The 23,700-nt window shown below is 41.3% G+C and overlaps 1 non-coding gene across 1 annotated transcript; it reads right to left on the bottom strand.

The window, feature by feature from the left end:
• Positions 1–17,021: 17,021 nt before the first annotated feature.
• On the bottom strand, positions 17,022–17,128 carry LOC148702679 (small nucleolar RNA R71). Its single transcript, XR_015968500.2, has one exon. It is a non-coding gene; the product is annotated as a small nucleolar RNA R71 (small nucleolar RNA).
• Between the last annotated feature and the right edge of the window lie 6,572 nt (positions 17,129–23,700).

Here is a 23,700-nt window from a genome sequence, read left to right as displayed (position 1 = left end):
GCACGGTAGAATGAAGGTACTGATTAGGGAGGTTGTTTGTATTTCTGAATGGAGGAGGAGAAGATGCAGACCGCAAATGGTATTTTTTTTGCAAATGGGAATTCGCGACGCTTTAAAGCGTCGGAAATTCGCGACGCTTTAAAGCGTCGGGAAAGAGCGACGCTTTAAAGCGTCGCTAAATTGGAATTAGCGACGTTTTTAAAAGCGTCGGAAAATATTTTTTCCACTGTAGCATAGGCGACGCTTTACCGACGCTTTGGAAAGCGTCGGGATGGTTTTTACCGACGCTTTTAAGCGTCGCTAATAGCCAAAAAAAACGTCGCTAATGTCCAAGTTTCTTGTAGTGTTGGCATGAAGTTAGAGGGGATAGCAACATTAAAAGCACCTGCATCAGCTGGTGGTCGAATTCAAGGAAAAAAGAGAGAAAAAGAAGAAAAAAAAAGAAAAAAGAAAAGAGAGGAACCCTAATTCATGCATGGAAAAATTCTGCATTCAATCTAGCCGACTTCTTCCTCCTCTATGTCCATCACGCCATTAGTGTTCGGGGTCCCTGATAAGAGTTTTTAGATCAGATCTAAGTCCTCTTCAATTTCTCTAAACCTTTCCTCCAAGTTCTTCCAAGAAGGCGGATCAAAAGTTGATAGCGTTGGAAAGATCAAATTTCAGCCTCAAGAAATTCTGCGCAAGCTATCACTTCCGCAGGATTGGATCTCTTCAGGAGCTTCGCGTGTACTTCTCGTAGAGGCCATTCGTGTGCGTGGCTGTGAAGTCAAGGATCAGATCCACAAGTTTCATCCATCATAAAAGGTATTAATCCCACATCAATCTTTTATTTTGGTGTCAGGGTCTAGGTCCGATTTTCCGAGGTTTTACCCTCCTTTGGGGCTCCTCACGGAGTTATCTTCAGAATCCATTCGATGGATATTCGGAGATTAATCGGAATAGAGTATTTAACTTTCAGATCTGTGAATCATGCATAAAGTTTTAGCATAATGGTTTAAACGATTCCGGCATAATCCTATATTTTTTTACAATGCTGATTTCAGATTTGATCTTATAAGCATGCACGAATTAAATTGTTTGATTCGATTTTTTCACTGCATTTTTGAAACTTAAAAGAACTACGTATGGCTTGATCCCCCTTATGAAGGGGTACGTAGGCAACCCGATCAGATTCAGCCATGGTTTTTCAACAAAAAAAAAAATTCAGCATGCTTAATACCGAAGAACCTCGGATTCACTTTCAGGCCGTTCTTTCGATGTGCTCCTTCCTCCATTCGTGGGTGGAAGGAGAAATTTTTCTTTCTTTCCTCCGAGCATCCGTGGGTGTTTAACTCATCGTGGGACCTGCCACGACTCAAGGCCAATAACAAGACCCCCGAACTCACCGTGAATGAGCAGAAAATCCTTGATGCTCTTCGTAGTTTAAAGTGAGACATCCTTCTGATCAACCTCCTGAGCGAAGAGACTCTGATAAACGTCGGCCTGAGCTCGGCGTGCTCTGAGGATAAGGGTGGTTGTACTGCTCCTCCCTTCATTTTGTCTCCCTTCGCTTTACTTCCGCTTTTTTATTCTTTTTTCTCTTTTTGGGGTTAGTCTGAGACTTGAGTTTCTTTTTTCTTTTTCAGAGATCGCAGGGATGGTGTCCAGCGACGAGGCTCTTCTCGCCAGGTACAATAAAAGAGCAGCCGAAGCCGATGGAGCTCACCTCATGCCTAGGAAGAGGTCTAGGCCGGCCTCGACTTCTGCCCTTGTGGAGGTTGAAGATTTTGAAGCTGAGACTTCCCAGCTCGTTTGGAAGAACAGTAGGAAGAAGGTGGGGAAGTCTAAATCGAAAGAGGCTCCCCCCGCCGAGCGCGTAGCTCCTGCTGAGGCCGTAGAGGAATCAACGGCCCGTGCTCGCCCGACCTATGGCCCTTCAAGAATCCGCGAGGTCATCCGTCTGCGGCGCTCGGGACTTGAGCCGGGCAGCGGTCTCGGGGTCCCGAGTTCTTCCCACGCTCCTTTGCCGAGCTCTTCGAGACTCAATCTCCCGAGCTTTTCAGGGGTTGACGATTGCCCTAAGAGGAGGCCCTACTACACCGAGTGGTTGATTTTCGAGGATGACTCGTTCGTCCACAACAGCGAAGTTGCCCGCGAGGTCGTCCGTTGCGCGCAGCTTCCAGCCGACCGAGCTGAACTTGAAGCTGGCGAGATCGGCGAATTTGTTGCGCAGGCCTACTATTCTGCTGTCCGAGTAAGCTCTTCTTATGCTTTCATTTTCATATCTTTCGAAGTTCTCAATCTCGGCTAACCTTTATTTTTCTTCCTCATAGCACCTCAACGAGATTGACATGTTAGCCTCCGCAGCAGCTGACTACGAAAACCGGGCTCGGAGGAGCCAGCGAGGACAGGAGGTCGTGGAGAAGAAGCTTGCCAAGGCCGAGGCCAGGCTGAAGGAATCCATCGCAAGGGCAGAGGCCGCTGAATCCGAGCTCAAGCTCAAGGCTGAGCGCCTTGAGGAGAAGGAAGCCTCTCATACCCTTACCAAGTCGACTCTTCGTGCTGTTGAGGCATGCTTAGCCGACACCCAGTCTAAGATCGCAGGCCAGAAATACGAGGCGGGGATGCTCCGGCTAAAGGTTGAGCAACTTAAGGCTCGAGAGAAGAAAGCGATGGAGCCAGCTGGAAATGCGGTGCAGATTTTCTGCGAGTCAGCCGAGTACCGAGAAGAGCTGGAGGAGGAGGCGGTCGATGGGCTCATCTGCAGCTTCGAGGACTTTCGGGTCCAAGTGCTTAGGCTTTGCCCCAAGCTCAACTTCAGCAATCTTCGGCCTCATTTGTTCAAGACCACTAATGCAAACGAGGTCGTTGATTATGACAGCATGCCCGAGAGTCCCGCCCCTATAGCCGTCGAGGCAAAGACCGAGGCGGCTCCTGAGGTCGCTCGCAAGATCCCATCTGGTGAAGCTTCAAAGGTAGCTCCTGAAGTGACTTCCGAGGCTGCTCCCGAGGCTGCTCCAGCAGACTGCTCCGAGGCCGGTGCCGAGGTCACCACTACTTCCAAGGCGGCCTGAGATTCTCCTTTCTTCTTCTTTTTTTTATATTGTCATTTGTAAATGAGGTTGGCCGCCGAAACCATTATACGGTTAAACGGGCCGACCTCATGACCAGCATCTTTATACTTAGCCTCAAGGCTTGTTATCAATGAAATATATGTTTTCGTCATTTGGTATGAATCTTGTTGCATTTTCGAACTTGTCTTTGCTTGTGTTATTTACGAAGCTTTGTCTTTGATCATTTGGGCAAGACTTTGCGCGTCGTTCACTTTTGAATCTGATTCCGACGCTTTTTGAGGAATTTTACTAAGTCTCCGGGCTCGGATCTAGTTGTAGTGCGGCCGAGGTCGAGCTATTATTCGGCCGTTAGAATCGGGAGCTTTTACAGGCTTGAGTGCCCTTCGATCTGTAGTGTCTGCCTTAGGCATCTCGAACTGTAGTCGGATTTCCGTTCGAGACGTCATCCCGAGCTTGGTCGGGACGTCATTAGGTAGTGCCCGAGGTCAAGGGAGTCTTGGCTCGCGGTCGACGCAGCGGGGCATTCCAAACTTGGTCGGGATGTCATTAGGTAGTGCCTGAGGTCGAGGGAGACTTGGCTCGCAGTTGATGAGAGTACAAAAGTATAATTTTCATACTATCATAATTAATATTAGAGCTAATCTTTATTAATAAAATTGATTAAGTAATGTTTTATTTGTGTCTGAGTGCAAGTAATTCAAAAGATCCAATAACGCTGGGTTTGAACCCAATGTTCGACAGTTCGAGGTCAACAAATTTCCCAACAGCTACCAAATCGTCCGCATTCAATATCCCAGCATCCAATTTCGGCCATCTGAATCAATCCAACCATCTCATTCCCCATCCGTTTGAAGCGTCCCAAGCCGTTCGCATGGCATCTCACGACCTCCACCCCGTGTCTCATCCGCTCCCAAACTGGCTCTTTCTTGCATCCCACCTCAGTAACTCCCCAACGAACAGAGCACGCGTGAGGAGCTTCCCAGTGTCTTCCAACCGTCCGTGGCTTCCAACGAACAGCAACGCTTCAATCTCAGCTTCCCAACCGACAGTGGACCTCCCAGCACATGCAAACCGGCTCTTCAATTCCAAGCCGCATTCAACATCCGATCGTTTCATCTTCAAATTCCCTTCCCAGCAAACAAATTCTCATCCGAGGGTCTTGCATTCAAATCCAACATCAATGACTGCAGCTCAAACTTCTTCAACGTTCAACCTCCCAACGCCGAAGAGTCCCATGTTAGATGTATGCCCTAGAAGCCAATTTGGCTGACACATTGTTGATTCTAGGGACATAATTTTGTACTTGACTATTTATTATTGAATAAATAAAAGACATCTTTTCATTCATATTGTTTATGTGTCTATGAATCGTCCAAGGAATTAATAAGATGATGATACATATTCTCAAGAGTTGAGAATTTGAGCCATGTATCATTGGTGATTAATTTCTAAATGCTCCTGATCAATGGATCATCACGAGGACGGTGATCGATCCGATCAGTGCACAGATCACTTTCCTTCTGGATGGACGAGACTTGAGTCCACAGTGTAGGGACACTGAAGTGATAGTGCAGGTGCTTGTTAGAGAACAAGGGTACTGAGCGTGACCAAGACAAGAAGTCACTTGGATGTCTATCCACTCGTCAGTGACTTGCTTGATGTTGCAGTAGTGTGACTGGTCCTTTGACCTGCGGTGCTTCGGCTACTCACAGTGAGGTTATTGTAGTTTGACTGCACACATACATGGTCTCTAGCCATATGGGTCCATGCAGTGTAGATTGGCTGCAGTAGGTTCACTGTAGGAGTAGGGTATGCACCTATAAGGAATCTATCGACCTTGATAGAAGAGGAGTGATCCTATGTGATTTGTTAGACTGAGTTCTAAGACCTTGGCCAGGGCAGTAATATAAAGTGAAAAAAGAGTTTTCCACTATCGAACTCAAGTCGAATAAATCTTGACATATGACAGACGATGGGGTTTGACGAGTTGTCCATGACCTCCGTCCTGTAGGGATCCACGATAGTAGGACTGTATCACATGTTAACTGCACCTAGAGGTTCATCATTCCATTCTGCTGGGTAGCCACTACATGCTGCTAGGTGTCACTGGTGGATGGTGGGACTCATAGGGATTATCTCGATGATCGATAAACCCTAATGAGTTGAGTTGGAACCGTTCCAACCCATTGAAAGGAGTTTTCAATGATATAGTGATAGAGATCACAATATATCTCACTACCAGTCAGAATAGAACCTATGGGGTCACACACACTAGAAGTATTGACCGATCCGATGGTTGAAATCGTGATTAGGAATCACGAGTAATCAATTTGATTGATAAGAAGTTGAAGAAGGAACAAAGGGAATTAATTAATTGGACTTAAAATAAGAGTCCTACTTCGGATAGGATTCCTAGAGTCCCAATTGAATTAGGACTGGAAATCTTAGTTGGAGTAGGACTGGGATTCCTACTTGGAATAGGATTCCTCAATCCTAATGAGATTAGGAGTTTTGAATCAAAATTGGATTCCTACTTGGAGTAGGATTCCTAGAAATCCTAATTGGATTAGGACTTTGGATTCAAATTAGAGTCCTAATTGGATAGGACTAGAATTAAACAAATTCTAATTGGATTAGGATTCCTTAAGTCTAAATTAATTAATAATCTAATGAATCAACATGACTCCTAATTGGATTAGGATTGAAGAGTTCAATTGAGTCATGGTTCATTCAAGTCCTAATTGGATTAGGACTAGCATAGATTGAACCCAATTTGGCTAACTAATTGGATTGGGATCAAACCAAAAGAGAGGCACCCAATCCTCTTTAGAAGAGGATTAGGGCATCACAAGAAGGAGGGATCACGCCCCTCCTCCTCTCCTTGTGTGCGGCATGAAGAAGGGCCGGCGCCCTCCCTCTTTGGAAAATCATCTAGGGCTCCTACTTTGGAGGAGCCCTTGATGCTTATAAAAAGGACCATGAGGCCGACGCCCTAGAGCATAGGAATCCTCTTCCTCTTGTGCCGTGGCCACCCTCTTCCTCTCTTAGTTGCAGCCGCAAGCAAGGGTAGAAGCTCTCCAAGTGTTGGCGGCCTCCTCCCCTTCCCTTCCTTCATCCAGCGCAAGCAACAGAAGAAGGCTGCGTAGGGGCTCATCTTCTTCCTCTTCTTCCTTCTTCTTCTTCCTCCTCTCAAGCACTTTCAAGAGTTGAAAGAAAGAGAGGAGATCAGCCATCAAAGCTATCTCTGCAAGGGAGCTAGCACCCCGGTGAGATAGAGAGCTTGGATCGGATCCTACTTCGTGTGGATACCCGTAGAGGCCGGACGTTTGAACGGCTTCAAGCGAACCCTCTTCCAAAAACCACGAATTCAGATTTGCGGTGATCATCTACCCGCGCAAGGTGAAGATTTGATCTTCCTATTAGTTTTAAAAGTTTTAATTCTTACCTAATTACGAAAGGTCTCGAAACAACGTTCATGCGATGAACGTCGATCCCGCACATGCCTCTTCCGCTGCCACCTGATTTATTTTTGAAATATCAGCAGCATGGGCGGGTTCCCAATAGTGGTATCAGAGCCTAGGCTTCGTAGATTAAGGTAAGAATTAAATATTTAAAGGCATATTAGATCTGAAAATTGAATGATCATGCATGCTGAAAAATTCTGCATGCAGATTTTTCAGGGGTGCTGATTTTTTGCATGCTGATTTTTATGTGATAAAAAGATGATTCTAATTGCATTGTTAATGGGATTACAAAGTTTAGAATCATGATTAGCATGATCAGCGACCTATGTCATGATATAATCAGTTAGTTTTCAGATCTGAAAATTATAATTGTTGCATACGGTGATGATCATAGGATTCAAACCCTTTTGGTATCAAATGTAATGACCTGCGATGTGATCTGCGATGTCATGTAATTTTTCAGATGCTTGCATGCATCTTATTTGATGTTTTGAGAGGCCTGCGTGCCTCCTAAAAGGAGATGTAATTTATTTTTATTTTTATTTTACATCTGGTTGTATTTCTGTGATGTGATGTACATCAACGATCAAGTTGAAGCAAAGGCATGAGATGAAAGGTGATCTAAGCGGTTGATGGCGATGGGATCAAGAGTTGATCAAGGATCGAATCAAGAAGGCTTGGAACCAATTCAAGAGTTGAAGACCACTTGATCGATTGATGTGCATGTGCTTGTAATACGACCTAATTAGAATCCATAATCATCACCTATTTAAAGTTTAGCTTTAATTTGATGCTGCGATTATAACTGCCTGTGATGAGCCGTTTGCATGTGATGTGAATGCGAGTCGGGTAGATAGGTTTACATATGATGTAGCAAACCCAATTGAGACCTAAATCAAAACCTCCTCAATCAAGTCGAGAGTGAACCGACATGAGCAAGTCATATTAGATTAATTGATCTAATTGGTGTCTAGGAAAGCATGAAAGGTGGTTACTTAATTAGGACCTTACTCTCTGAGTAAGGGGAGCCTCCCACCTGCTTACCTGGCCAATTGTTCGATTACCTCTTATGAAGGGCTCAAGTTGCAAACACTAAGACCTGATTAACCAATATTAAGTCAATAGGTCTTCCACTGTAGTAGAGCTGCTAAGGCCTTTCTGATGTTGATTTGTCTCGGCTGGACACAGTGGTCAAGTTGCATCGGGGGGCTGGACCTCTCTATAGACATGAGATGTTGTAGGATAAAGGTGGGGTTGGGCACCAATAACTGTTAGGTGAGGACCCAATGACGACTTTATTCCTACGGTTATACGGTGGGTCTGACTTAACTAAGAAATGGGACCAATAACTGTTAGGTGAGGTCTTCATGGCTTAGAGACCAAGTTGCACTGCAACATGCTTGAGAAGCATTGTACAAGAGTTGTACACTCATCCATCTATGTGTCACCAATAACTGTTAGGTGAGGTGGCATGTAAATCGGTGGGATCGCAGTACCCATTAGAAACCCTAGTCGTGTGGGATTTCCGTTTCCCTACCAGGGGAGTGTGAGGGATTCGAGAAAATAGTGGGAGTTACATTTGTTCTAAAAGACCTTAGAACAGATTAGGATCAGGTACAAAAGTCTAACTAGAATCTTTACTCTCTGCAGATACAATGTCGGCTTCAAACCCTTTGACCCGTATTCTTGAGACCAACCGACTGACCGGAACCAATTACAAAGATTGGCTTAGAAATCTCAAAATAGTTTTGGACTGTGAGAAGATAGGCTACATACTCGATTCAGATATCCCCACACTACCAGCACGTCCTACTGATGTTCAGCGTGAAATGCATAAAAAGTGGTTGGATGATGACATTAGAGTAAAATGCTATATGATGGCATCCATGTCTAATGAACTCCAATGCCAGCATGAAAATATAAAGACTGCTAGGGACATACTGGCACACCTGCAAGAGTTGTATGGTGAGCAGAGTCGCACAGCTCGTTTTGAAGTGTCCAAGAGGCTCTTCAAAGCGAAGATGCGCGAGGGGCAGTCTGTCCATGATCACGGTCTGACCATGATCAAGGACCTAGAGGAGCTTGAGAAGCTCGGTATGGACATGCACAAGGAATTACAAGTGGATTTGATCCTACAGTCACTTCCTGATTCATTTGGTCAGTTTATAGTAAACTACCACATGAATAAGATTGAATGCACTAAGACTGAACTAATCAACATGTTGGTAACTGCTGAGGGAGCCTTGAAAGGTTCAAGGGGCAATGTCCTTGCTGCTGAGTTGACTTCTGGTTCCAAGAGAAAGTCTACTTGGAAGAAAAAGAAGCCTGCTAAGAAGCAGAAGAAGGACAAGAAGCCAAAGAAGGAAGTTCAAAAGAAAGGGCTAACGACAAAGGAAAATGTTTCCACTGCAATGTCGAAGGCCACTGGAAGAGGAACTGTCCTTCATACCTCGAGAGCCTGAAGAACAAGAAAGGTGACACACCTTCAGAAGGTATAAACTTGCTCATAATTGAAACTAATCTAACGGTTTCTTCTACTTCTAGTTGGGTTATAGATTCTGGTTCTAGTGCTCATTTGTGCACTACCATGCAGGGTCTAAAGGAAAGTAGAAGGCTGGCGGAAGGTGCGGTAACCCTTCGGGTTGGCAACGGGGCAAAAGTTGCTGCTGTGGCTGTGGGCACCTACCATCTGCGACTACCGTCTGGATTTAGTTTAATACTTAGAGACTGCTATTATGTATCTGTTGCTAGCAGAAATTTGATTTCTGTTTCATGTCTAGCACAGGAAGGTCATGTTTTTACATTTGACAAAGACTGCTGTTCTATTTATTTAAGAAATAAAATAGTCGCACGTGGTTTCATGATTGACAGTCTCTATCACTTACATATGGATGTATCTGTGAATGTTACCGAGCAAGAAGTGAGTGCCAAAGGATCCAAAAGATCCAGAGATGAGATAAACCAAAGATATTTGTGGCACCTCAGGCTTGGCCATATTGGAGAAGACAGAATGAACAAAATGGATAAAGATGGGCTTTTAGGCTCATTGACTTCCAAGTCATATCCAGTTTGCGAGTCCTGTCTTCAAGGAAAAATGGCTAGACTGCCCTTTGTAGGACATGGAGAGAGGACCACTGAAATACTTACCCTAGTACATACAGATGTATGTGGCCCATTCGATGTGCTAGCCAGGGGACGTTATTCTTACTTCATTACCTTTACCGATGATTATTCACGGTATGGGTATGTGTATCTTATGAGACACAAGTCTGAATCTTTTGAAAAGTTCAAAGAGTTCAAGAATGAAGTAGAAAAACAAACTGGAAAACCTCTTAAGGCTCTTCGATCAGATCGAGGAGGAGAATACCTTAGTGGGGAATTCCGGGACTATCTCAAAGAAAACGGCATAGTCTCACAATGGACACCTCCGGGTACACCTCAACTCAACGGGGTGTCAGAAAGGAGGAATTGGACCCTATTGGATATGGTCAGGTCCATGATGAGCTTCACTGATTTACCTATGTTCCTTTGGGGAGATGCCTTACTCACAGCGATTTATTTATTGAATAGAGTTCCCTCTAAATCCGTTCCTACCACACCGTATAAGATATGGCATGGTAAGAAACCAAGTCTGGGTCATCTCAAGATTTGGGGATGTCCGGCCCACGTCAAGCGACTACAGGCGGACAAGTTAGAGGCTAGGACCATAAGTGCTCGTTTTATAGGATATCCTAAAGAGTCATTAGGATACAATTTCTACATCTCAGAGGATCACAATGTGTTTGTAAGCCGTCATGCCATCTTCTTGGAAAATCAGTTTATCCTTGATAGAGGCAGTGGGAGGAAAATTGAGCTTGAAGAGAAAGTCTCTGAAAAGCAACGAGTCATGGATCCTATAGAACCCATTCATAAAGAGCCAGTACACGATGTCCCTCAACCACCTCGTAGATCTAGTAGGGTCTCCCATCCTCCCGATAGATACTTAGGTATACTAGCAGAGGATACCGAGGAAATGTTCCTAGTGGGAGATAGGGATCACATACAGGATCCCAAAACCTACAACGAGGCGATATCTGATATCGATTCCGAGAAATGGCTGGAAGCTATGAAGTCAGAGTTAGACTCTATGCATTCCAACCAAGTCTGGACCTTAGTAGATCCACCAGAAGGTATTGTACCTATTGGATGCAAATGGATCTACAAAAGGAAGATAGGTTCGGATGGAGAGGTAGAGACCTATAAGGCAAGGCTTGTGGCGAAAGGGTATAGTCAACGCGAAGGCATTGACTATCAGGAGACCTTTTCACCTGTAGCCATGCTAAAATCCATCCGAACATTGCTTGCCATTGCAGCATTTCATGATTATGAAATCTGGCAGATGGATGTGAAAACTGCTTTCCTGAATGGATATCTTGATGAAGATATCTATATGGAACAGCCTTTGGGTTTCACTTCCAGTGATGGAGATCACAAGGTCTGCAAGCTGCAAAGGTCCATCTATGGACTAAAGCAAGCATCTCGGAGTTGGAACACTCGTTTCGATGATGCAATCAAAACGTTTGATTTCATCAAAAACGAAGAGGAACCGTGTGTTTACAAAAGGGTTAGTGGGAGTGCTGTCGTTTTTCTCGTACTGTACGTAGATGACATTCTCCTAATAGGGAATGATATTCCCATGCTAACCTCGGTTAAGGTCTGGTTGTCAAAAGAATTCTCCATGAAAGACCTTGGGGAAGCATCCTATATTTTGGGAATAAAGGTCTATAGAGATAGATCTAAAAGGATGCTTGGCCTTTCACAGAAAATGTACATAGAGGAGGTGCTGAAGAGGTTCAGCATGGAAAACTCCAAGAGGGGTCTCTTACCCCTAAGACATGGAATTCATCTCTCCAAGAAGATGTGCCCCAATACATCTGAAGAGATTCAACGCATGAGCAAGATCCCCTATGCATCAGCAATAGGGAGCCTCATGTATGCCATGCTATGTACACGACCTGATATAGCCCTTGCTGTGAGTGTCACAAGCAGATATCAGTCGAATCCAGTGAAGAACACTGGACAGCTGTGAAGAATATTCTTAAGTACTTGAGAAGAACTAAAGATTTATTCTTGGTCTTCGGAGAAGATCAGAGTTGAAGGTAGAAGGATGCACACATATTGATGATAGAAAGTCTACATCAGAATATGTGCAATTGTGGTTCAGTAAATTGGAAGAGTTCCAAACAACCGATCATTATAGATCTACCTTAGAAGCTGAATGTTAAGCCGTATCTAAGGGTGCAGTGGAAACCTTCTGATTAAAAGTTAATTGCAGAGTTAGGTGTAATATCATTAGATGCCATAACACTTTACTGCGATAACATTGGCACCATAGCACTAGCTATGGAGCCATGGTCTCATCAGAAGTCCAAGCACATAGAGCGGTGCTTCCATTTCATACGCGACTATGATGTAGAGGTGCAGAGAGTAGACTCCGCGGATAACGTGGCAGACCCGTTCACTAAGCAGCTGAGTCAGCAAAAGACTGAAGCCCACCTTGAGAAGATGGGCCTAAGATATATGACCAATTGGCTTTAATGCAAGTGGGAGATTGTTAGATGTATGCCCTAGAAGCCAATTTGGCTGACACATTGTTGATTCTAGGGACATAATTTTGTACTTGACTATTTATTATTGAATAAATAAAAGGCATCTTTTCATTCATATTGTTTATGTGTCTATGAATCGTCCAAGGAATTAATAAGATGATGATACATATTCTCAAGAGTTGAGAATTTGAGCCATGTATCATTGGTGATTAATTTCTAAATGCTCCTGATCAATGGATCATCACGAGGACGGTGATCGATCCGATCAGTGCACAGATCACTTTCCTTCTGGATGGACGAGACTTGAGTCCACAGTGTAGGGACACTGAAGTGATAGTGCAGGTGCTTGTTAGAGAACAAGGGTACTGAGCGTGACCAAGACAAGAAGTCACTTGGATGTCTATCCACTCGTCAGTGACTTGCTTGATGTTGCAGTAGTGTGACTGGTCCTTTGACCTGCGGTGCTTCGGCTACTCACAGTGAGGTTATTGTAGTTTGACTGCACACATACATGGTCTCTAGCCATATGGGTCCATGCAGTGTAGATTGGCTGCAGTAGGTTCACTGTAGGAGTAGGGTATGCACCTATAAGGAATCTATCGACCTTGATAGAAGAGGAGTGATCCTATGTGATTTGTTAGACTGAGTTCTAAGACCTTGGCCAGGGCAGTAATATAAAGTGGAAAAAGAGTTTTCCACTATCGAACTCAAGTCGAATAAATCTTGACATATGACAGACGATGGGGTTTGACGAGTTGTCCATGACCTCCGTCCTGTAGGGATCCACGATAGTAGGACTGTATCACATGTTAACTGCACCTAGAGGTTCATCATTCCATTCTGCTGGGTAGCCACTATATGCTGCTAGGTGTCACTGGTGGATGGTGGGACTCATAGGGATTATCTCGATGATCGATAAACCCTAATGAGTTGAGTTGGAACCGTTCCAACCCATTGAAAGGAGTTTTCAATGATATAGTGATAGAGATCACAATATATCTCACTACCAGTCAGAATAGAACCTATGGGGTCACACACACTAGAAGTATTGACCGATCCGATGGTTGAAATCGTGATTAGGAATCACGAGTAATCAATTTGATTGATAAGAAGTTGAAGAAGGAACAAAGGGAATTAATTAATTGGACTTAAAACAAGAGTCCTACTTCGGATAGGATTCCTAGAGTCCCAATTGGATTAGGACTGGAAATCTTAGTTGGAGTAGGACTGGGATTCCTACTTGGAATAGGATTCCTCAATCCTAATGAGATTAGGAGTTTTGAATCAAAATTGGATTCCTACTTGGAGTAGGATTCCTAGAAATCCTAATTGGATTAGGACTTTGGATTCAAATTAGAGTCCTAATTGGATAGGACTAGAATTAAACAAATTCTAATTGGATTAGGATTCCTTAAGTCTAAATTAATTAATAATCTAATGAATCAACATGACTCCTAATTGGATTAGGATTGAAGAGTTCAATTGAGTCATGGTTCATTCAAGTCCTAATTGGATTAGGACTAGCATAGATTGAACCCAATTTGGCTAATCCTAATTGGATTGGGATCAAACCAAAGGAGAGGCACCCAATCCTCTTTAGAAGAGGATTAGGGCATCACAAGAAGGAGGGATCACGCCCCTCCTCCTCTCCTTGTGTGCGGCATGAAGAAGGGCCGGCGCCCTCCCTCTTTGGAAAATCATCTAGGGCTCCTACTTTGGAGGAGCCCTTGATGCTTATAAAAAGGACCATGAGGCCGACGCCCTAGAGCATAGGAATCCTCTTCCTCTTGTGCCGTGGCCACCCTCTTCCTCTCTTAGTTGCAGCCGCAAGCAAGGGTAGAAGCTCTCCAAGTGTTGGCGGCCTCCTCCCCTTCCCTTCCTTCATCCAGCGCAAGCAACAGAAGAAGGCTGCGTAGGGGCTCATCTTCTTCCTCTTCTTCCTTCTTCTTCTTCCTCCTCTCAAGCACTTTCAAGAGTTGAAAGAAAGAGAGGAGATCAGCCATCAAAGCTATCTCTGCAAGGGAGCTAGCACCCCGGTGAGATAGAGAGCTTGGATCGGATCCTACTTCGTGTGGATACCCGTAGAGGCCGGACGTTTGAACGGCTTCAAGCGAACCCTCTTCCAAAAACCACGAATTCAGATTTGCGGTGATTATCTACCCGCGCAAGGTGAAGATTTGATCTTCCTATTAGTTTTAAAAGTTTTAATTCTTACCTAATTACGAAAGGTCTCGAAACAACGTTCATGCGATGAACGTCGATCCCGCACATGCCCCCTTTCCGCTGCCATCTGATTTATTTTTGAAATATCAGCGGCATGGGCGGGTTCCCAACATCCCAAGCATTCAAATCCACGCCTCATCCGCTCCCAGCAGCGTTCCAGCTTCTCCAATCCGGTGAAGTGTCTATAAAAGGAGGCCATTCGGGAAGAAGAGGGGGGGGGGGCCAGATCCATCCAAGTCCGAGCGAGAGAGGGAGAGAGGAGAAGAGGACAGCCGGCCATGTGCCAAAGGGAGGAGGAGAACCATTGGGTGAAGGCAGAAGCAGCCGACGGACGGGAAGAGGGGAGGCCAACGGCACCAAAGGGAGGAGGAGAACCACCAGCATCCGACGACGAAGGAGGGGGGCATCCAGGGGATCCATCCGGGAGCATCTTCTCTTTGATTTTCCATTCGGTGGGGTTCTCCAGAGAGGCCATTCGGGAAGGACGGAGGCCAATGGAACCGGCGGAAGAGGAAAGAAACAAGAAAAGAAAACATAGCACTCTGTTTTCTTAAGAGAAGAAAGAAAAAAAAAGGGATTTATGTTTTATTTTATTTATTCTATGCTAATCCCTTTTATAAAATTGCTTGCATCTCATATGGATAGCTAAATCTTTTTAAGCTAAGGCTAGGGAAAAGCCTAGCATTTTCTTCATGTATTTCCTTTAATCATCAATTGGATTTTAATATTTTTGATTTGATTTATGGTGCAGTAGATTGATAGAAATTATTTCAAACTTATATATTTTCTTTGATTTGTTATTTTCTTCGGGTATAACAGATGCTTAGAAATTCCTGTAGTTTAAAATAGAATTACTGTAATGCTGCCCATAAAACTAAATCTATTTAATTATGATTAATAGATGATTTTAAGAAAAGCATGATTAAGTGCTAGGCTGAATCCTAATACCTTAGTTATATTTTTATCAATCCGAATATTATTTAGCCTTTAGTTTTTGTTCACTGTCAAATCCCTGTGGATTCGATCTCGGACTCACCGAGAATATTACTTTGCTACACCCTAGACTTGGGGTATTTTACATTTAATTTTCCTTTTAAAAAGAGCAAGATTAAAATTGTAGCAAGTTTTTGGCGCCGTTGCCGGGGATTTGCAACGTGCGAACGAGAACAAGGCTGCAAAATTTCAATTTTTACTTTCTGTTTCTTCAATTTTTCTTTATTTCTAACACAGCTGAAATTTCAAATCTTTTCAGATTCAAGGACGATACAAAGCAGGACCAGTAACGAGGAAGATCAAGATCACATTTTTGGATTCCCGGAGTGAACAAACTCCGGCCGTGAGTATTTAAATTAATTTTCCTATTTTGTTCATACTAGTTCTATTTTTCCTAGACTAGAATTTTACTCTTGTTTAAAAAAAATTATTTAAAAAAATTATTAATTAAAATAATAAAATAATAAAAAAATAAATAAATAAAAAGAAAAAAAATTTAGCTAGTTTGCTTGATCAACTATTCAAATGCAATTTAATGTCATGACATAAAATGTTAAAAATCTTCTTGATTGTTGCATATAGTATAAAGCATTTGCATAAAATAATCTAAGGGCTGAACCCATTAAAAAGATAAGGTCGGGATTTCATCACTCGTCCTTAGCCCAAAAATCATTCCAGTGCATAAATATCCTAAGCCTATTAAAATCAACTAGACGTTGGCCCCTAAGGATATTCGAGCTCAATAGGACCAAGACCACTGAAAGTTGTACCAATTTCGCTCTGTTATCTGGTTGATGTCTAGGCAAGCTTTGTCCCTTTAAGTGATTAAAGGGAGACAGTTTCTGTTCGAGGAAAGTGGGTTTTAAGTGGGACCTTTGCTATACGCATCGTGACCCCTCCACTTACCTGGAAGCTTACCTGGTCGACTAGGTTATTAGACCGGATTGGAGGCTTAAGTGTACTCTTCAAACCAGTTAGGAGCTGTCTAGAAATTTTCAGAAAAACATTAGAAATAAGGGTGCTATGCTTTGATACTGTTTGATTGTGAATAATTTTAGTAGCAGGGTGTCAATATTCATAGCTTTAGGTAATATTCATACTCATCCAAAACTCTAAATATATATATATATATAAAATAAATAAATAAATAAATAAATAATAATAATAATAATTAATTATAAAAAAAAGTCGACTGGTTAATTTGTCAGTATATGCGGTTGTTGCAAAGGGATAAAACGAAAAGATTATTTCGAGTTGAATCTAGGGATAAAAGTTCAAATAATCAAATGGAAGATAATGGTAGTAATCAGGGAGATAATGAATTTCAAGATGACTTACCTATTAGAACGCTTCGTGATTATCTACAACCTACTAGGACCAGTACTCCATCTTGCATGGTTATTCCTACTGCTGCGGGAGCCTTTGACATGAAACCAGGAATAATCCAATTACTCCCAAAGTTTCATGGACTTGACTCCGAAAGTCCCTATTTGCACCTAAAAGAATTTGATGAAGTGTGTTCAACACTTCATTTCAATGATGTCACTGAAGAGGTAGTTAAGCTTAAGTTATTTCCTTTTTCTTTAAAGGAAAAAGCTAAGTCATGGTTACACTCCTTAAGGCCTAGGACCATAGCCACCTGGCAAGAAATGACAAGAGAATTTTTAAAGAAATTCTTTCCAATACATAAAACAAACACACTTAGAAGAAATATCATGAACTTCGCACAAAAAGATGGAGAAACATTTTTTCAGTGTTGGGAAAGATTTAAGGACCTTCTGCTTGCTTGCCCACATCATGGATATGAAATTTGGAGGGTCATTAGTTTCTTTTATGATGGTTTGTCCTCAAATATGAGACAATTTGTAGAAATGATGTGTAACGGAGAATTCACGAGTAAGGAACCAAATGAAGCCTGGGATTATTTTGATCTTTTAGCAGAAAATGCACAAGCTTGGGATACAACAGATAAAAATGAAAAATCTAAAATAGCACCTAATGCAAAAGGAGGAATATATCTTATTAAAGATGATAATGATGTCAATGTAAAAATTGCTAATCTGACTAGGAAGGTTGAAGCCATGGAATTAAGCAAAGCCAATATAGGAAAAGCACAAACTATTGTTGAAAGTATATGTGGAATTTGCGAGAGTAATGCACATGTGACCAAGGATTGTCCTACAATCCCTGCTTTCCAAGAAGTGTTGCATGATCAAGCAAATTTCACAAATGCTTATAAGAGACCATTTTCTGAAACATATAATCCTAACTGGCGAAACCATCCTAACTTTAGTTGGAGACATGGACCCACTGCCAATGAATCTCAAGGAAATTCCATACCCTATGTGCCACCCCATAGGAAATCCCTTGAAGATACTTTGCAAGCATTCATGCAAGGGCAGACTCAAATAAATCAGAATACAATGCAATCACTCCAAGAACTTAAAAATTCTGTAGGTAGAATTGAGGCTCAACTTAATGTTAGGGAAAGAGGGACATTTCCAGCCCAACCTCAATCTAACCCAAAGGGTCAACATGAGGTCCATGAAGCAAGTTCATCCCAACCTAAATTTGAGCAAGTTAAGTCTGTCACAACCCTTCGGAGTGAAAAAATAATTAATAATGAAATTCCGACAAAAGATGACAAATCTGAAAAATCTATTGAAAAGAATGATGAAGATGATAATGAACAAAATGATCCAATACTGCATCATAAGATAGTTGCTCCATTTCCTCAGCGCTTGCTTGCAGCTAAAAAGGGAATACCTGACCAAGAAATTCTGGATATCTTTAAACAAGTAAAGATTAACATTCCTTTATTAGATGCTATTAAGCAGATTCCATCTTATGCAAAATTTTTAAAAGATCTTTGTACCATAAAGCGAAAGCTTTACGTACAAAAGAAAGCTTTTCTAACTGAACAGGTGAGTGCTATTCTCAAACACAACACCCCACCTAAGTATAAAGATCCTGGTTGTCCTACCATATCTTGTATCATTGGAAACTTTAGGATACAACGAGCCCTTCTTGATTTAGGTGCAAGTGTTAACTTACTGCCCTATTCAGTTTATGAACAGTTAGGACTTGGTGAATTAAAACCCACCAAGGTTACTCTCCAACTTGCCGATCGATCTATAAAGATACCAAGAGGAGTAGTCGAGGATGTACTTGTCCAAATTGATAAATTCTATTTTCCAGTCGACTTCATAGTATTAGATACCCAGCCTATCATGAACTGTACCACTCCAATACCTGTCATTTTAGGCCGCCCATTTCTAGCTACTTCTAATGCTTTGATCAACTGTCGAAATGGAATAATGAAAATGTCATTCGAAAATATGACTATAGATTTTAATATATTTAACATATGCAAACAACCCGATAACGACAATAAAAATGATGAAATTCATGGAGTTAATTTGATCGTTTCCATTGTAGAAGATGCTCTTGTCCCATCTCTTTCTTCTGATCCTTTAGAAACATGCCTAACTCATTTTGGACATACAGAGATAAACCAAAACTTTAGAGAAATCAGTGCTATATTAGATTCAGCTCCTTTGTTGGATACAGATAGGTGGAAATCTCGTTTTGAAGAATTACCTCCATACAACAATAGTCCTCTACCATCTAGTGTTCAAGCACCTAAACTTGAGCTAAAGCCTTTGCCATCTGAGCTCAAGTACGCATACCTTGGTCAAGAAGAGACTTTTCCTGTGATCATATCATCCCAACTCGAACAAAGTCAAGAATTAAAATTGTTATAAATTCTCAAGGAACATAAGGGAGCAATAGGGTGGACAATTGCTGATATCAAGGGAATTAGTCCCTCAATTTGCACTCATAGAATCCACTTAGAAGCTGATGCCAAACCTTCTCGTCAACCTCAATGTCGATTAAACCCAAACATGAAGGATGTGGTTAGGGCAGAAGTTCTGAAACTTCTAGATGCGGGTATGATCTACCCAATTTCAGATAGTAAATGGGTAAGTCCAACCCAAGTGGTCCCGAAAAAATCTGGTGTTACTGTAGTCAAAAATGCCAACAATGAATTAGTTCCAACTAGGGTCCCCACTAGTTGGCGTGTATGCATTGACTATAGAAAACTTAATTCTGTCACTAGGAAGGATCATTTTTCTCTACCTTTTATTGATCAAATTTTAGAAAGGTTAGCAGGTCATAAATTTTATTGCTTTCTAAATGGCTATTCAGGTTACAACCAAATTGCAATTGATCCTGAAGATCAGGAAAAGACCACTTTCACATGTCCTTTTGGCACATTTGCTTACAAGAGAATGCCTTTTGGATTATGTAATGCTCCTGCAACCTTCCAAAGATGCATGCTCAGTATTTTCTCTGACATGGTTGAGCATTTTTTGGAAGTCTTCATGGATGATTTTTCGGTTTTCGGCTCCTCTTTTGAAAACTGTGTGAACCATTTAAGGCTAGTCTTAATTCGGTGTGAGGAGAAGAATCTAATCTTAAACTGGGAAAAGTGCCATTTCATGGTAACTAGGGGAATTGTTCTCGGGCATGTTATTTCATCTGAAGGAATTGAAGTAGACAAGGCTAAAATTGACTTAATTACTAACTTACCCAATCCAAAAACTATCAAAGATATACGCTCATTTTTGGGTCATGCAGGATTTTATAGGAGATTCATTAAAGATTTTAGCTCAATATCTAAACCCTTATGTAATCTCCTTCAAAAGGAAACCCAATTTGTGTGGTCTGAAGAATGTCAAAAAGCTTTTGATAAACTTAAAAGCTTGCTGACCTCTGCTCCCATCATGCAACCACCCGACTGGTCACTTCCTTTTGAAATTATGTGTGATGCTAGTGAATATGCAGTTGGGGTAGTTCTAGGGCAAAGAAAAGAAAGGAAGCCTTATGTTATCTACTATGCAAGTAAGACTTTAAATAGTGCACAAAAGAATTACACCACTACGGAAAAGGAATTACTTGCCATAGTATTTGCACTAGACAAATTTAGGTCTTACTTGATTGGATCCAAAATTATTATCTACACTGACCACGCTGCCCTTAAGTACCTTCTTTCAAAAAAGGATGCTAAGGCGCGTTTGCTTAGGTGGATCCTTCTGCTCCAAGAATTTTTTCTAGAAATAAGAGATAAAAAGGGGGTAGAAAATGTAGTAGCTGATCACTTGTCCCGTCTGACTCTTCCAGATTCCTTAGACAATTCACCCATAAAAGACACTTTCCCTGATGAGCAACTGTTTGAGATCACATCTTCACCCTGGTTTGCAGACATTGCAAATTTTCTAGTCACAGGTGAACTACCAAGTCATTGGAATAAACAAGACAAAAGAAAATTTTTGACTGAAATAAAAAATTTTTTCTGGGATGATCCTTATCTTTTCAAATATTGCCCAGATCAAATTATTAGGAGATGTGTACCTAATGACGAATTTATTAGTGTCATTTCCTTTTGTCATTCTGAAGCTTGCGGTGGTCATTTCTCTGCTAAGAAAACGGCTGCAAAAATTTTACAGTGCGGTTTCTATTGGCCCACCTTGTTTAAAGATTCCCATAACTTTTGCAAAGCTTGCGAGCGTTGTCAAAAGTTAGGTGGAATAACTCGTAGGAATATGATGCCCCTCAACCCAATTTTAATTATCGAAATATTTGATTGTTGGGGAATAGATTTTATGGGCCCATTTCCTCCTTCATTCGGAAATTTGTACATCTTAGTAGCTGTGGATTATGTCTCCAAATGGATTGAGGCAATTCCTTGCAAACATAATGACCACAAAACTGTTCTAAAATTTTTAAAGGAAAACATTCTTTCCAGATTTGGAACGCCTCGAGCCATCATCAGTGATGGGGGTTCACACTTCTGTAATAAGCCTTTTGAGGCTTTAATGCGAAAATATGGGATCACCCATAAAGTCGCCATCCCTTATCATCCACAAACAAGTGGACAAGTTGAAGTATCCAATCGATCAATTAAGAATATTCTGAAAAAAACGGTTAACCCAAATCGCAAAGACTGGTCTTTGCGTTTAACTGATGCACTTTGGGCTTATCGTACTGCTTTTAAAAGTCCGATTGGTATGTCTCCGTACCGTCTTATTTTTGGCAAACCTTGTCACTTGCCTGTGGAATTGGAGCATAGGGCCTACTGAGCTATTAAAAGATTTAATTTTGATATGGATAAGGCTAGTTCACTACGCAAACTTCAACTTAATGAACTAGAAGAAATCAGGAATGAAGCATATGAGAATGCTCGAATTTATAAGAACAAAATGAAAGTCTTTCATGATAGAAATATTATAAGGAAAACATTTGAGCCTTCCCAGAAAGTTCTATTGTATAATTCAAGACTTCATTTATTTCCAGGAAAATTGAGATCTAGGTGGACCGGCCCGTTTATAGTTAAAACTGTTTATCTGTATGGCACTGTTGAGATAGAGAATCCAAACACCGGTAATATTTTTAAAGTAAATGGAAGTTATTTTTGGATAACTTTACCCCAGAGGTTGAATCGACCAATCTGGGAGATCCTGTTTATCAGGATTGATCTCTATATCTGCTAGAGATCCTCTGTTTGTATTATAATTTGTCTTTCTTTCATTTTCTGTTAATATGACAATTGGAGAGCAACAACAGTGTGCAGTCATTCTATCTGGTAAATTCTCACCTTCAGCCTTATTATCCTTCATACAATCATTAATGCCATATTTTATGCATTCATGTTGCAACATTGGGGACAATGTTGAAATTAAGTTGGGGGGAGAGATTACTGTATTTTTCTATATATTATACCAATTGTCATATCTTTTTAAAAAAAATCTATTAAAAAAAATAAAATAAATAAATATATATATATATAAATAAAAATAATAATAATAATTTTTTTTTATAGAATTAAACAGGTGCAGCTATTAAGACAAGGAGCACATTATGACTTATTAGAGACCTATTATTAGATCCCCACACAAGTATTCAATGACAATAGGAAAGCCTCAGGAGTTCACTTGTGTTACCTATTTGATTGTTGACCTTATTCGCAAGAGAAGTACGAGTGTTCTTGTCTTAAAGTTCATAATTTGGTTTTCACATAAAGATAGAGTTTGAAATTTCCGGCTAGATCACCTGGGTGCCTTATGTTCTGACCTTGGTTGACCTATAGTCACAATACAGTCACGTTACATATGTATATAAAAAAAAAAAAGAGAGAGAAATAATACTGTTTGTCTTCACTGAGTAACCGGGCCTCTTGCCTACAAAGCAGCGAGTGTTCGCGTAAAAAGGTGAAAATGACTGAAATAAGTGACTAGTCTGGCCTCGTGGCGTAGTCTGGTTCGAGTAATTAAGTCCGAGGGGTGTTTCACCTAATGCCTTGAGCCAACTGGATCAAGAGTCATTGACCCAAAGCTCGTTACATGGACCTTACTAGAGCCTAATGGAGTTGGACTGTTGTAGTCACTGTACATCTTAAAAAAAAAAAAAAAATATTTTAAACTTGAGTGAGTTAGTTAAACTTAAACCAAGTGATGTGTGGATGACTGGTTTGACTCCATTGTTTTAGAACTCTGTGTACCCAGGATGTCTAGTTGGGATTGATAGCTCATTTTTATATGCGAACCATTCTGGACAAATAACATGTGATATTCGAAAAATTTAGTGGGTCGAGAGCTAACAAATGATAGTTAACACTTGTGAATTTGAGTAGTGCACCTAGAACTCAAGGGTACCCAATTGTGGTGGAGGTATAGGTATTCTGAGACGTCACATTTACATTTGCCTTAAGGGTTGCTATGATTTAAAGTATTTTTTTTTTAAACTTAAAAACGATGTTTGTGGGTAACATCACTGCAAACCCTCACGAGACAACACTCGTCCACTAGGGTAACCTAGGGGTTTAACGGCTTGTTGCATGTGCTAAGTGCAATCGTAATGCTCTACGAAAGTGAGTATTTATTTTAATTCATGCATATTGATATATATTAATAAACAATACTTTTGCACCCTTATTTTATCATTTTCACACTAAATTGCTAGAGACTAGCAATAAGTTAGTTGGGGGGTGTGATGAGAGTACAAAAGTATAATTTTCATACTATCATAATTAATATTAGAGCTAATCTTTATTAATAAAATTGATTAATTAATGTTTTATTTGTGTCTGAGTGCAAGTAATTCAAAAGATCCAATAATGCTGGGTTTGAACCCAATGTTCGGCAGTTCGAGGTCAACAAATTTCCCAACAGCTACCAAATCGTCCGCATTCAATATCCCAGCATCCAATTTCGGCCATCTGAATCAATCCAACCATCTCATTCCCCATCCGTTTGAAGCGTCCCAAGCCGTTCGCATGGCATCTCACGACCTCCACCCCGTGTCTCATCCGCTCCC

This window comes from Phoenix dactylifera, chromosome 16 (assembly GCF_051530095.1).
Source record: "Phoenix dactylifera cultivar Ajwa chromosome 16, Ajwa_hap1_PhDact_Kaust_v1.1, whole genome shotgun sequence".
NCBI lineage: Eukaryota > Viridiplantae > Streptophyta > Magnoliopsida > Arecales > Arecaceae > Phoenix > Phoenix dactylifera.
The sequence above is the reverse complement of the archived record's forward strand: the minus strand, read 5'-3'. Positions and strand labels throughout refer to the sequence as shown.